A 16,464-nucleotide genomic window follows, 5' to 3' on the forward strand; every position below is an offset into this window, starting at 1 on the left:
TCTATATTGTAAAAAATTAGGAAGCTTATTTAGGAGAGAACATAAAGGGTGTGATCAAATTTAATAAAGTAGTACAGATTGACCTCTTCAACTGAAGCTAGAAGTTACTCTTCAAGACAATGGAGACATCTAAACAGAAACCAGGACCTAGTATTCAAGATAATAGAAGAATGGTCCCAAAAGCATTTTAGAGATCTCCCAGGGCTGCTCCTCTCATCACCAGCTCAGAGTGCAAGAGCCCACAGAACAGAACAAATTCAAGGCTCTATTCCCTGCATTCTGGTGCCTTGCTCCCAAGCTGCCTAGGTTCAGTAAGGGCTGAGGTGTCACCCCTCCAGGGGGTACAAGTGGTAAACCGTGGCAACATCCTCAGCAGCATCCTTATGGTGCCATCTCCAATGCACTAAGAGTACAGAAACCAAGGGCCATGAATCCTTCCACCCAGATTTCAAAGGATGGAAATCCAGGAGGCTGGAAGGCACCACCCAGGCAGGGAGTCCCCACTAGGGCAATGACCAGTGGAGCCAGGGGGGCAGACTCCACCTCACCGAGTCTTAAGTTTTTTGGACTTGCTCAGAACCTGTTACTCCTTCCTTCTTTGCATTCTCTTCTTTTTGGAATGGGAATGCCTATCATAAACTTGTTCCACTATTATATTTTGGAAGCACATATAAACACGTTTGATTTCACATGTTCACAGTTGGACAGCAGTTTGCCTCAGGATGAATCATCTCACCCATATCTGATTTAGATGGTATGTAGATGAGACTGTGAACTTCTGCTTTCAAGTTGATGCCAGATCGAGTTAAGACTTTGGGGTCTACTGGGATAGAATGAATGCATTTTACATGTGAAAAGGATATGGATTTGGGGGGACCAGGAGGAAATGCTTTGTGCCCCAACCAAATTCATATGTTGAAATCTTAACCCCCAAAGTGATAGTATTAGGAGGTGGGGCCTTTGAGAGGTGATTAGGTCATGAGGGTGGAGCCTCATGGATGGAATTAGTGCCCTTATAAAAAAGAACCCAGAAAGCTAGCTTGCCCCTTCTACCACATGAAGACACAGCAAAATGATGGTTGTCTATAAACCAGGACACCTTAACTAAACACTGAATATGCTGGCTCCACGATCCTGGACTTCCCAGTGTCCAGAACCATGAGAAATGTTGGTTTCTAAGTCACCCAATTTGTGGTATTTTCTTAAAGCAGCCCAAATGGACTAAGATACCCCTTACTGAACTTTGGTTCAGCATGGTTTCTGTACCACTTGCCAATCCGATTCCAAAAGGAAATGGACATGTGAGGATGAGAATCAGAAACTATAATAAAGAGCACTGGTAAAGAAATAAACAGTCAATTTTTTTTTAAAGTGTGACTTCAAAAAGATGAGTCTGAGCTAGAGATTTGAAGGTTCTGGAGGAGGAAGACCATTCTTTCAAATGCAGTTTTTTTCTGTTTCTCCCCTTTTCACCTTTAAAATAGGGCCTCAAGCTAACTGATGACTGTCACGAGTTCCCAACACTCCATGAGACTGGTACCCAGGCCAGCAGTCTTCGACAAAGGCTCAACTTAGAATCACACAACAAAATATATTCCAGCTGAATTATCCTCTATTCCTGATAGGGCCATTGTATCCAAGTTCCTCTCTGCTTGCTGACTCAGGCCAACCATGTAGAAGCCCAAGTCCCCTTAGCTCCCTTAAAGATCACAACAATTGTCCTAAATAGCTAACTTATTCTTTCTTTTCTCTGATCCTTGATGAGTTCCCTTTTATGCAGCAGTTCTCAAACAACCAGCTGCTTTTGTTCTTTCTGGGGGTCCATTAGGTCAACATTCTTTTCATTGTATCATTAATATGTTCTTCACCCTTTTTCCTTTTATTCCATCACAAACATATTGAGGTAATGCCTCAAGCCACATGGCGTGTGATGATGTCACTGCTCTGATGGCTAATGAATCTGTCTTTGTGTATTCTAGGAGTTTTCAGAATTTTTTAAAGTTGTAGTTTCAGGATACAAACATGTGAGATTAGCCCAGTTGGTTCTCAAGACTTCTACTGAGATAGTCCTAACTACCTTCAGTTATGCCACCTAAAATCCATGTTATCTCCTTCCCAGCCAATAAGTCATTGTTTTAAAATTCCCAACTTTTCTTCATACCTATATGGAAGCACAACAAAAAGAAAATAATTTTTGCCTTCCTCTGCATTCACTTTTTTAAAAATTTTTAGCTTTCTAAGTTTTATCAAAATATTATTTGGTAAATTCCCAAATTCATAAAATTTATTCTAAAATAAAAATGTTCCAGAAATACATTTTCCTCATCTTTTAGGATAGATCGTTGGCTCAGAAAGGGAGATTGGAGACCTACTTAACAACCCACAGCTGTGCATACTATCTACTTCAAAAATGCTAAAAAAGATAACACTTCATATCAGAGAGTTCTTTGACTCAAGGAAGAAAAGAAACTACTCCAAAGAAACTGGGGAAAATTGTAAATGAAAAATAAAAATATAATGACAGATACCTTTTCTTCAGTTTAATAGATGATAGTAATTTACCACCTAAATTTTTGTGTCTTACGCAGCAGAACATTGTGGAGTAGCATTCTGGTGTCAGTTAATGGTGATGTCATTTTGAGATTCAGTGTCTAAAGCACTGGTTGGAGAAGGGAACATAATAACTAAGACTTTAATAAAGCTTCTACATTCAACACTTGCTGAATGCCTGATGGATGAAAAGTTGGTTAAAGAAATCATGACACTGTCACTTTCCAAAAATACAGTAACTTGACAAACTGTTTAGCTGTAAACATGAAAACTAAGATAGTATCTCATTTGCAAAATCGCATTTTTGTTTTGTTATTGATGAACCTATAGATATGGCCAGACTTGTAGTTTTGCTTGAATTCTTCTGATATTAGCATCAACTAATGATCAAAGATGTTTTGTATGAGTGCTTGGCAGCAAACACAAGTGGTACTGAACTACTCAAAGTGTTGAATAATTTTTACATGTCTCGTGTTTTATCTCGAACCAACTATGTTGACACTTGCAGTCATGGCACAACAGCAATGGTGAACAGAGCTGCTAAGGACTAGCATAAATCAAGGAAGCGGCACCGCACTCTGCTGTAGTCCTATTCTTCAACCCCAGACACAAAAATGGCAATTTCTCTTTAGGATGTCCTTGATGAAGCATGAGAAAAAGTAGTAATGTTATTGAACTTTGACTTCAGAGTGCATGTCTTTTTTTTTTTTTTTAAGATTTATCCATTTATTTTAGAGAAAGAGAGAGCTGGGGGAGGGGCAGAAGGAAAGACTCCTCAAGCAGACTCCCTGTTGAGTGCAGAGCCTGACGAGGGACTCAACCCCAGGACCCTCCCCCAAGATCGTGACCTGAGCTGAAACCAAGAGTTGGACCCTCAACCAGTGCGTGTTTGTTTTTTATTATTCAACATGACTAAATCAGGTATGCGTGAAGCACTTCCGGCACAGACCAAAGTACAATGGCTGAGCTCGAGCTAAGCTACCTGCTTGTTTCACGGAGCACCATTTTTACTTGAAAGAACGACTAGCCACAATACTATGGTTATTTAGATTTGCGTGTTTGGCAGACATTTTCTCGAACATGAACAAAGTGAGCCTCTCATTTGAAAAGAAACAGTCATCAGCATTTTTGCCAACGGTAAAATTTAAACTTTCAAGAAAAACTAAGAATATTGGAAAACTTGCATCTGCTACTATCAGCTTGATAGCTTTCCAATACTTAGAGACTTTGCTTCTGAGGTTAGTGATTAATGAATGTGATTTTTTTAAATGAAACCAATCAACATTTGTAAAATTTGTATGACTCAGTGAGCTCATGTCTTCCAAATAACCAATGTAGGAAAATTACAAAATCATGCCTAAATACATACTGAAAGCTCAAGATAGACCATAGATTTCAACTTCACTAAGCACAAAAAGTTCATTGATAAGATTTCACGTTCCACATTGCACTAACCTTTAAGAAACCACTACTTATTAAGCTGTGGTGAAGTATCAAAGAATAGAAACAGTTATCTGAAACAGTATTAACATATTCTTCTTTTTCCAACTACATATCTGTATGAAGCTCCTATCAAGTGTACTTCATACACTTCAAGTGTGTGGCAACAGACAGAATACAAGAGAAAATATGAGAATGCCACTGTCTTCTAAGCCACACATGAAAGAGATTTGCAAAAAGAAAAGAAAAATGCCACTCTAAAAGAAGCCCCATTATTTTTTTAATATAGTCCTTTTTTATTAATATGTGTTATTTAAATAAGTTAACACATAATAGGTATATTATTGTTACTATTAAATGAGCTAGTAAATAGTGTAAACTTTAATTTCTGTCTTAGTAAATCTCAATAATGTAACCTGCATAAACAAACCCACTGAGGGTTCCTTCATAATTTTTATGAAGTAAGAGGACCCTGAGACCAAAAGTTTGAGAACCACTATTCTTAAGCTATAAACTGTCAAGTGTCTTTGAAGATGAATGTACCTTGGGCTTAAGTCTTAACGATATAAGATAAAGAAGAGAGAGAAAGAGATCATTCCCTTTTGACCTTCTCCCCAGATTCTCAAAAGTGTCCTTTAGCTGTCCTTCATTTGTTTTCCTTTTACTTCCTGCCACAGAAGTATCCCCTTCCACCACTGCAATCCACCTCTAATCCTGTGATAATAGACAGAATGGACGGGAAAGGAGTACCTTTTATTGTCCCTGCTCCCAGTGTTGGGCATTGTTTTATTCTTTCCCAACATTTTCACTTCTATTAGGAACTTTTACTGTAACACCAGTGCGGAGAGGTAGTGTGATTTAGTGGAAAGGGCTGGCAAACCTAGGTTCAAATTCTGGCTCCACCCCTCACTACCTTCAGGCAAGTCATTCAGTATGAGAGAGACTCAGTCACCTCTTGTAAGGAACACAGAGAGGAATAATTATTGCTAGGGTTATTGCTAGGTTTTCACAAAGAAAGTATATTGTAGAACACAGAGGGCAACTCGACAAATTTTAGCTCCTCTCCCTCTTTCTCCCACTGTCTATGTTCTTGGATCACATTCCCACTTTTCAGGGCACTGAGAATGTCAACGAGATCTGGGGAAAGACAGGGGTGTGGTCTACAGAACACCCATAGCCCCCATCTAAAATGGAGAGTGAAATTCTCACCTCCATCTCTAGCCTCTGTACAAGGGAGCCTGGGAAAACACAAACTCTTCATAATCATCAAGTAATTCTGCTTTTCTTTTTTTGAGGCAGAAGATGATAAAAGTGGTGCCCCAGGAGACCTTCAGTCTTCAGGTCAACACTCATGCTTTGGGCAGAAAGCCTCTCTGACTTTTATTCAGCCTGGGGCCCAGAGTTAACTGGTTCCTTGCTGAACAAATGGGCATGTGGTGACTGGCCAACATCCAGATGTCTTTCAAAAGGACATGGATTCTCTACATAGGACACCAAGAGAGATGTGCGCTAATAACTTGTTTTGGTCTCTAAAAGTTATCTGAGTGGCCAACACACGGGTGGGGACATAATCCAATTGTTCGGGTAGGGCAGACCAAATTGGAATTAAAGCTGTGCTGGAGACAGGATTCCAAAGCCAAGCCCATGAAGCTATAGCAATAAATGGTTTTCCAGGAGCGTCTGCTTCAAAGACTTGTGTTTATGATTTCCTCTCTAAGAGCTCCTTGGGGAGAGGGCCATGTTTTCATGTGTCATTTTCCAACCTAACAAAGCAACCCCTTCCTTTTGAGGTCATCCTGACCCTGTACTTGTCTCCAAGATATCAGCAAACTATCCCTTGAGGAAGCCGCTCTTACCACAGCTCTGCTGAAAAGAGTCCAAAGGCCTGAGGACCAGGGAAGCCAAAGGTATAAATGCCAGTCCAAGGGCAGAAGACTGAAATCCCAGCTCAATCAGGCAGGTAAGAAGCAATAAGGGGGTGAATGCCTCTTTCCTTTCCCTTTGTTCAATTCATCTCCTCAGTGGAGTGGAGGAGGTTTGTCCACACCTAGAAGAGCCATCCACCTTACTGAGTCCACCGACTCCAGTGCTAATCTCATCCAGAGCGGCTCTCACAGACACACCCAAATATAATATTCAATCTGGCACCACTTGCCCCACTTAAATTGACTCGTAAAATTAACTCTCACGAGCCCCCCTGGAAGCCATGCATTGTTAGAAGAGAAACACGATCTGTGTAATTCCCCTCCACCATCATGCTAGAAGGAGCAGTATATAAAACATCCTAACTAAGAATATCGTGTTAACAAACCTTTCTCTCATCTAGCACCCCTAACAGGAGAGTATTGAATTTGCAAGGTAATGGAAAGCTGTGTCAAAATTAAAGGTCAGTCTAGGCTTCTGAATGAGGAACCACGGCAGGCACAAGAAGCTTCAGACTATTTGGACCATACTGAAAACACTCTAAGCACCACGGGGCAACAGAGGGGTCAGATCACGTGGCTTCCAATCTGGTGCTCAGAGATGCTCTCCAAACAGAGCCCATCACACTTAGAATGCCTCTCCGAGGAAGGACAGATGGCAAACCCAGGGCAGTGAGGAGTTCAGGGAAAGCAGGAACACCGTGGGGAAGAAGAAAGGTAACTTGCATCTTGCATGCTGTATGTAACGTTAACCTGTTTATGAGGTTAGAGTATGCTGCCTTCTATAAAAGAAATATGGGAAAATAGGAATATATCTACATATTCATTTCCTTTTATGAACAGGAAAAATAGGTATGAGAAACCAGAAACTAATAAAAATGCTGATCTATAGAAGGTGGTGGGAATGGGGTGGAGGGAAGATAGAATGAGATTTCTTTGAATTTATCTTTCATTATAGCTTTGACTTTTGAACCATATTAAGGTTTACATTGCCAAAAGATAAAATTCACAAGTGATGTAGAAAGCAAACTCTAGAATTGAATACAAACAGTAACAAATGACCTTAACTATATGTCAAATCCAAAACAAATGCGTAGACAGAAAAACAATCATTTCAAGTAATTTAAGCATAAGGGAATCTAGTTTAAGGAGGATTGCAAAGAAATGGTGAAATTTACAATTAGGCTTTCTTTTCTTAGTGGTATTGGCATTATAGTTTTATCCTTTTTAAAGTTTAATTTTTTAGTAATCTCTACACCCAACATAGGGCTTGAACCCACAACCCCAAGATGGAGTTGCACACTTTTCTGACTGAGCCAGCCAGGTGCCTTGCATTGTAATTTTAAAGCTATTTTGTTTGTGATATCATAGAGAGTAAATGTATAAACTAATGGTGTAGGGAGCCAGGGTTTTTACTACAAGGGGAGGAAAATACAAGTATGGAACGGGAGAAGCTGAGGAAGAATTCTGTGATGTTCTATGTGAATCAGGTGTGTAAGTATGAAATGTGTATATATTTCTAAATTACCCCTCCCCCACTAATAGGAACCAGAATTCTTTGAGAAACACTGGTTTCAGGCCTGGACAGGGAAGGAACAAAATGATCCTAAGGAGTATAAGCTAGAAAGAAGGCAAACGTACAAAGATTGATGGAGACAGGTCAAAGGAAAAGAGAAGGCGTCTTGCATGGCACTCATTGTCCAAATTTGGGACAACAGGAAAAAGAGTAACAATAGTAGTAAAATAGTATCGTTGAAAAATACAGAAGTTCATACTGATACCTGAAAAACAGAGAGACAGAAGGAAGGGAGGGAATGAGGAGGGGAAGGAAGAGAAATAGGAACAAAAGTGAAATCTCTTTTTGAACAAGAATGCTGACTAGTATATGTAAAAAGACTAATAAAATTAGAAAACCTTCCAATGTAATAACAGATTCAAGAAAAGATCATCAATGTATGTTAAAAACAAAATCCCAGGGGCGCCTGGGTGGCACAGCGGTTAAGCGTCTGCCTTCGGCTCAGGGTGTGATCCCGGCGTTATGGGATCGAGCCCCACATCAGGCTCCTCCGCTATGAGCCTGCTTCTGCCTCTCCCACTCCCCCTGCTTGTGTTCCCTCTCTCGCTGGCTGTCTCTATCTCTGTCGAATAAATAAATAAAAAATCTTAAAAAAAAAAAAATCCCAAGTTATCACCCCACAGGTGACTGATTAACTAGGACGGTGGGGTGGAGAGTAAATCTGCTCTTCAATGGAGAAATATGGTGGTCACCACCTTATCCAAATGGTCAAGCTTCACATCCCCAGTAGGGAGACAGCTGACATCTTATGCTTCCTCGTGGGATACAATGAGTACACACAGCATCATGTGTGTGATGTTCTCGCCAGAATTGTTTGACCTGAAGATTCAAGCCTCCGGAAATGGTATAACCAATCTCAGACCCTTCAAAAGCGTCAATGTCATGTAGAACAGAGAAACACTTGGAGGTTGCTCTGGATTAGAAGAAACTAAAGGGACATATCATTCAGCGAATAGTAAAAAATTAGAGAAGGCATTATTGGGACAATTACGGATGTTTTGAGTATGGACTGTTGGGTGATAATATTCAATTTATGTTAATTTCCTTAGGTTTGTTATAATGTGATTGTGCATGAGAGCTATCTTTTTCCTGGGAGACACACGCCGAAGTGTGATGATGTGTGTAGCCTACTTACGGATGGTTTGAATGGTGTGGCACAGAGGCAATGTGTTCCTATAGAGAAAGTGATATGGAGATGGTGTAGCAAGATGAGAGCAGTTGGAAAATCTAGGTAAAAAGTACATCGTGTTCATTACAGTTTTTCAAAATGCTATCATGGTGTTTCCCCCCCTGTGGATTTCAAATTTTTCTAAAAGAAAAATAATAATTAAAAACAAGAGGTTTGCCAAGCCACCACTCAGATCTTCCCGTGACTTCTCTGGACCCCCTTTTGAAAAGGCAGAATTCCTCTACCACAATCTGAGTGTGTACCGGGGGAAGAATCATGAAGGTCATCAAACATCCCACAGCCTAACACCTCCCAGGATACTCTGCTGAGGAAGCAGTCTTTGAGTTCCTCGCAGTAAACACGCCAAAACATTTTACTTTACTCTAGTAAAATGTATTTGCTGAAGTGTATACCCATTGCACCCTCGTCAAGCAACACCCCCCAGCTCAATCTTGCACACATGCAGGCTGTTTTCCAATAAAACCCTATTAACTAGAGCACCTGGGGTATTGATTTTTCCAGGCAATGGATGTGGAACCCCTGAAAAACATTTCTGAAACATTTCTCTCCCTTCCTCTATGCTTCTACAAAGGTTTATTTTCTTGCCTAGGCTAAAGCAGTCCAGGAAAACCAAGTGCCACAAAGCCCTAGTACCATTTCTATCGTATACCAAATTGTTCCAGTTCCTGGGGGAGGAGGGGGGGCAGGATTTGTACTGAGCCCAGGCAATGGCACAATTAAATAAATCCCTTCATGAATTCATCCTCCCTGTCACTTCTATCTTTTCCATTAAACAAGATGATAGCAGTTGCAGTTAGCCAGGGACCCAATTAATCCAAGTCTCAGTTTGTTTCTTTAATAACAGACTTGTGAGGAGTGTTCTAGAACATGTTTTGTCAGTTCTCTAGGATCACACAGTCATCTTCTAGACCCTTGTGAATCTCTACTAGTAAGTTTAGGATTTGGGTGTCTCAAATTCTTAGAATGTATGAGGATGATTTAATTAGATAATGGGATTGAGAAATCATTTATCTGAGGTATTTCCTACTATCTTAATATGATTTTGTCAATGCCATAACATTGTTTAAAAGTGTTCAAGGACTTTCATTTCTGAGGCTGGTTGTATTTTCCTCTTTATACTATACTTTACAGCAAGGCATTTTGTCCCCAAACTCAGCAGAGTCCGTGGCAGAAGGCAAACAGTCCAAGTACGGTCATCTCTAGGTGAAGGACACATTCCATTGTACTACCATAACCCGGGGTTTCTCAACTGTGAGGGCTGCCCAGGGCACTGTGGGAGAGTCAACATCCCTGATCTCTAACTGCTAGATGCTAGTAACACCTTTCAGTCCAATCAAAAAGGAGACAAACAAACATGCCTATAGACATTGCCATATATTCCTTGGGAGATAAAATCATCCCCTGTTGAGAAGCCCTGCTGCCATCCAAATAAGTGATCAAATCAGGAACAACGAAATAAAATTAAAACCCACGCCCTCTCTGGTTCTGACATTACAGCCCCCATCATCACAGAGAGAGACAGACAGCACGGTATCACAGAGGAACGCTGCGTTAGACAGTAGAGACATGGGCTGTAATCCTGAATCAGACTCTTTCTTGTAAATGTTGGGCTTCATGCCTTCCCTGAGCCTTCTAGTTCCCCATCCATAAAGTAGGAATTAAGCCGACCCTACCTACTCCCAGAGCTGAAGGTTATCCAAATCACATACCATTCATTATGTGTGTGTTCGTCAGCCCGGGCTGCCGTAACAAAATACCACCGACTGAGCGGTTTAAACAAGAGACATTTATTTCTCACAGTTCTGGAGGCTGGGAAGTCCAAGACTGAAGTGCCAGCTGATTCGATTCCTGGTGAGAACTCTTTTCCTGCCTTGCAGATGGCCGCCTTCTTGCTGAATACTCACATGGTAGAGAGAGCTTTGGTATCTATTCTTGTAAGGACACTAATCTCATCATGGAGGCCCAACTCTCAAGACCTCATATAAACCTAATTCTATCCCAAGGCCGCACCTCCAAATTCCATCGCATGAGGACTTAGGGCTTCGACATATGAATTCTGGGGGGACAGAAACATTCAGTCCATAATAATGTGCGAGTGCTTTGGAAACAGACAGGGTTAGAAGATGATGAGGGCACTAACATTTATTGAATGCTGGCCATGTGCCAAGCAATTTAATATTCTATTTTATTCTCACAATCATCTGAGATAACAGCATTTCCCCTGATTTTACAGAGCAGGAAACTGAGGCCCATAGGAAGTAATATTCCCCAAGCTGACAGTGCTGGTAAGCTGAACCCTTGGCTTGAAGCCTTAGCAGGCAACCAGCCTCTCGCACAGGATGCCAGGCTTCTTCCTTGAAGCACCTGATCGTTTAAACAACTTGAAAAACTTTTAGCCTAGATACTCTGGGATCCAGGCCTTCAGAATCCAAATTCGAATAAACTCAGATGCCCAGATCCAACTGTGTAACTTAATTGTTTTAGGGTGTTCACAAATAGAGATTAACACACACACACACACACACACACTGCTAATATTCTGCACTTGGAGCCAAAAAACAGCCAGGACTTCAGCAAGAAAACACAGGCCCACAACAAAAAGTGTTTGTCAAATACTGGGCAAGATAAAATATTATCTTTTCGAGACCAGTGCAGGGGAGTACGGTGAGGCAACAACAAGCTCACAGAGTGAGGGATTCACAGGGTCACACACAGAGCCTGTGCTTCCAAATCTGGTTCTCAGGCCGCACCATTCTCCCCAGCACCCGTGGATGTCCCCGCACTGAGCCAGGGGCTGGGAAGAAGGAAGCAACATTCCATCAGGCAGTGCGAGCTCTGAGATCCCGTACCAGCTGTGACCTTGACATTCATTTCACTTCTTAGGCCTTCTCCTGTAAACTACCAGTAACTCCCCTCCTAGCTTCCCCTGTGAGCAACAGTGATGTCTTCCCAGCGTACTTCCCCGAGCTGAGGAATGGTTCTGACAACAGACAGACAGGGTTCCCCACCCCGCTCCCCAGCAATTCCACTGCCTCTAAAACTAGCATGGTGTTAGGTGAGGTGTGACTGAGAGGACACAGGCGAACTTCCTTGCTCCCCACATATTATCAGTAGTAAATTCCTGAAAGTCTACTATTAGCTACTCTTCCTGAGACCTTCTACTGAATGCTATACTCTGAGAGGTTCCAAGATGAAATCATTAACACACCTTGGAGTGCGTGAGAATATCTGATTCCTGGAGACACCCTGAGCACCAAAGCACTGATGGTCCAGGGGAGTGCGAAGAGTCCCGGGAGAGAGTGGGGCCTGGAGGCCTGTGTTGGCCTTGCATGGGCTCTGCGTGCAGGACAGAAGAGTAAGCGGCTCCCCACCAGCACAGTCCAGTGCCTCACCAGAATACGCTAGTCCTTTCCAGAAGATGTATAACATTGGCCAGGAGAAGAACACTTTGCCTGGGAACTGGAAGAAGAGCTCCTCGCCCCACCCCCACCACACTGCGAACCTAGCTGTGGTGGCCTCAGGCAAGTCACCTCACCTCACAGCTGGATGAAGTTCTTTCATCTTTAAAATGAGTGGTAAAACTAGAGAAAAATCTAAGGTCCCTTCAACCTTCAATATTTTCCAATATTTTTGTCTTACTCTTCAAATGGCCCTCTGCTCAACACAACAGACCAGTCTCCTCCCTCCTCGCCCCTGCAGAGATGCAAGGTATGGTAGCGTGAGCAGTGGGTGTTCCATCTGTTTACACCGGTGTTGCTCTCCCTCTACGGAGCTGCAAACTCCCTGAGAGTAGGGAGTTTATTTGCTTGCTTGCTCTATTTCTTTGTTCCCCTAGCTCATGGCCTAGAGATGAGGTATGCAATCAATGATTTTTGAGAAGACATTGAAAGTATAAAGCTTAACGTGCCTGTAAGATATTATTTTTATCTTTTTCACCCTAAATAGCCCTTGCCAAGCCCTTTCATAGATAGTGTGGGAAACTCCAGAACTGAAAATCCAGCCCTTGTAAAACCTGTTTTGTTGTTTTCTCTTTTAAAAGAACATATTGCCCTTATTTTTTTAAGCCAAGAATGAATAAAAGCTCTTTCTCAAGTCCTCAACTAGAATTCACTGTAGAGAGGACTAAATCGGGATGTACTAAAATCAAACTACCCAACCAAGGTTAGGTCGGTGATGGGGGAGGTGGGTTGTACCCTATAATCAGCTACCCTACCCCACTGCTGCCCTGGCCATCTACCCCTGTGCTTTCTTTTTTTTTTTTTTTTTTTAAGATTTTATTTATTTATTTGAGAGAGAGAGAGACAGCCAGCGAGAGAGGGAATACAAGCAGGGGGAGTGGGAGAGGAAGAAGCAGGCTCCCAGCGCAGAAGCCTGATGTGGGGCTCGATCCCAGAATGCTGGGATCACGCCCTGAGCCGAAGGCAAATGCTTAATGACTGAGCCACCCAAGTGCCCCTACCCCTGTGCTTTCTAGTCCAGAGGTCTCATGAGGCTTTTGAGCCTCAGACTGTACCATAAACAATTGTTAGGGAAAGCTGCTCTTCAGGTGAATTGCATTTGAGTTTATACAAAGCCTACAGATTTGGGCCCTGGTCCAGTGAAGGTTGAGCTGAAAGCTATCAACCTTCTTTGGCTCACCCAGCATCAACCAGCCTCTGCCATGCAGCTGGCTTTAAACAATCCAGGGAATTCGTACAAGGTCAGTTCCCAGGCAAAAGGAAAATAGCCAGGTGATTGACCAGCAATGAACAGGAGCCATGATTAACAATAGCAGAGTCTTCGATCATGAAGGTTTGGATCGAGTTCAGATAATCACCCAAAGGCTGAAAGACATTCTTAAAATTTTGTGAGGTTTCAAATTTAGACCATCACTTGGCTGAGACCAAGTTGAATGAAGTTAGCTTGGATGGAAGCCATAGTTCTTATTCCAGGTTGGACCCAAAGACAGGCAAAAGGTAAAGAAAATAGGATAAACTCCAGCAGGTAGGATTGAATGGATGGATTAAACAAAAGTCTAGAATGAGAGATGGAGAGGCAGATGGGTGGAGGATGGACAGACAGACAGATAGAAACAGATATAACAGAGAGATGTATGTCTTCATTTGTGTGGCCAGCAGCCATTCTGGAGCATTCCTATTTTATAGCAATGAGTAAACTCAGTTTTTACAGCAAAAAGAGGAATTTGGATCAAGAAACTGACATGGTTTAAAAAAAAAAGATTAGACAGACAGATAGATAGATATGGATAGATGAGAGAGAGAAAGATCATTCCGTGGCCAACAGGTATTGCCCCCTTCCCTGCCCCCAGAGCTGAGTCACCGTGCTAGGAGAGGCAGAGGGAACAATCGAACGGCCTAGGAGATCAGCTGCAGTTGAAGACCCGTCGTTGATCATGCCCCTCCTAACCCTGATGCTGGTACAGTTACCCTGGAGCAGCGTCTCCCCAAACGGAGGATTGGAGGCGGCTCAACTTCTTCTCTGGCGGGCAACCCAACATTGGAGCAAACACTGACAGCTATGTTTTTTTTTTTTTTCATTTGGAAGAAAGACTTTAAAACTATTATAATAATCTCTCATATTTTATAGTATTTTATGAGAGACAAAATATCTTAGTATAGGTTATCTGTTTTGACCCAGCTACCCCATGAAGTGAACAAAGAAGGCTTCTGTTATTCTTCGGCCATTCGGTTTGGGGGTATTTCTTATTCAAAAGACAAAAAAAACCAACCCTAAGGAAAGGAAGGGCCTTGAGTAGGATCACACGGCTAGTTAGAGACAGGTGGCGCCAGAGCTCAACCGCCCCGTCTCCGTCCATTGCTTTATCCATCACTATGCATCTGCATCTGATGCTCAGAGGGGGCCACGGAAGGCTTTAGAGATGTCTGACCCAAAGTCATGCACAGGGGAGTTAGAAGCGTGTCTACAGGCATTTTGTTTGCTTGCCTGTTTTGTTTTTCTATATACCATGTCATCTTGATCAAATCATTTTCTCTGCTGTGCAATTTAGGCCAATTTTCCAGAGATTTCCTCAGGACAAATACAATGACACAGCATTGCAAGAGTGAGGCAAGTTGTGTATTCTGCCCTCAGATTCTGACTCAAAACCACTCATGTCTAGTAAGTGTCAGCTGTGTGTCAGATATTAGTAGGTAGCTTTTGTTATTTGATCCCTACAGTGAACTTGAAACGGAGATATTATTTCTCCCATTTCACAGAGGAGGAAACAGTGATACAAAGTGGTAAAGTAACTTGCTCGAGGCAACACAGCTACCAGTTGCCTCGTATGGTCAAATACAAGGGTGAAATGAAGGGAATCGGTAATATGCCCTATAGAAATTGAGAAGGAGGTGAAATCACGTCCATTGACATAGTTCAGCAAGTGTGTGCTCAATACTTGAGCATTACAGAGGCATCTCCTAACAGCTTGAAAATAATTGGGACAAGGATTGTGTCGCCATCCTTCCTTTTCGAAGGAGGGTGTGGCGTGCCTGGGCTGCCTCTTGGGCTTTTTTTGTGCAAATGAGGACAAAGGGCTTGTTCCAGAGCTCAGGAAGTCAGGATTCCAAACGGCTTTATACTGGACATGGCCAAGGAGGAAGAGACCCAGGACAGAGGAGGACAGAATGGGGAAGCAGCTACTCAGTGTGGGCTGGGTTTTAGGAAGAAGTCTGGGGAAATTTTGAGAGTGAAACATGAGATTAAAGACAGCTGCTGAGCTTTGTGAGACAGTTCAAGAGCGAGAAGCAAAGAAATGCCTCAGACTTTGTGAGGTGGTACAGCCTGTTGGTGCCCAGACTCACAGCTGGGGGTTCAAATACTGCCTCTCACCCCACTTAAACTTCAGGAAATCATGAGCTAGTTGCATAACCTCACTCATCCTTGGATTCATGCTCTGTGAATAAGTAAGACGAATACAAAGAAAATGAAGGAGACAATCCATATAAAGTGCCTGGGATTTCAACACTTAAATTGGTGTAAGGGATACTACTATCACCCACCGTTAGGAGCTATTCAAGAGAATTGAGCAATGATTCAAACTATACTTCAATGGGTTTTTAGATTTGGGGCTTGCGTTTACTGAGAATGTGTCATCATGTAGATAAGATCACAGGGGAGTTACTATTTTAAACAGGACGATCTGAGAAGGGTAAAATCAAACAAAGACACAAAGGAGGTGAAGGAGAAAATTATGCCAATAACTCAGGGGAAAGGGTTCCAAGCAGACAGAACATCAAATTCAATGGTCCTCATTAGATGTTCAAGGAACAGCAAGAAGCCATTGTTGGCAGAGACACGAGCAGAGGCAAAAAGGGGAAGAAATCAGGTTGAGCAATGGCCAAGTACAGGATCAAGGAACACCTTGTCAGCCACGGTCAGACTGTAGACATCATCGTAAGTGCAATAGGGAGCAGACACTAGTAAGCTCCGAGCAAGAGGGGACACCTATTTTATATCTTCAATTCCTCACTCTGGCGTCTCTGCACGTAATAGACAGCAGGGTGAGCAGCATGGCCGCAGGGATAGACTATGGAGTGTTAGGGCAGAGACGGGAGGGCTTTGGACCAAGGGGTAGCCATGGAAGTGAGACATGCATTCAGATTTGGAATCATTTTTAAGGGAGAGCAAACAAAGTTTGTTGATGGATTGATGTGGTGGATACATAAAAACTGAAGTAAAGAATGGCTTCAGAGATTTGGGCCTGAGAAATTAATTGGGTATCACTACGTTTGTAATTCATACAATCATCCTCCCATATTGAACATTCAGATTGTTTCCAGAACGTTTGG

Source organism: Ursus maritimus, unplaced genomic scaffold (genome assembly GCF_017311325.1).
Source record: "Ursus maritimus isolate PB19 unplaced genomic scaffold, ASM1731132v1 scaffold_11, whole genome shotgun sequence".
NCBI classification, from domain to species: domain Eukaryota; kingdom Metazoa; phylum Chordata; class Mammalia; order Carnivora; family Ursidae; genus Ursus; species Ursus maritimus.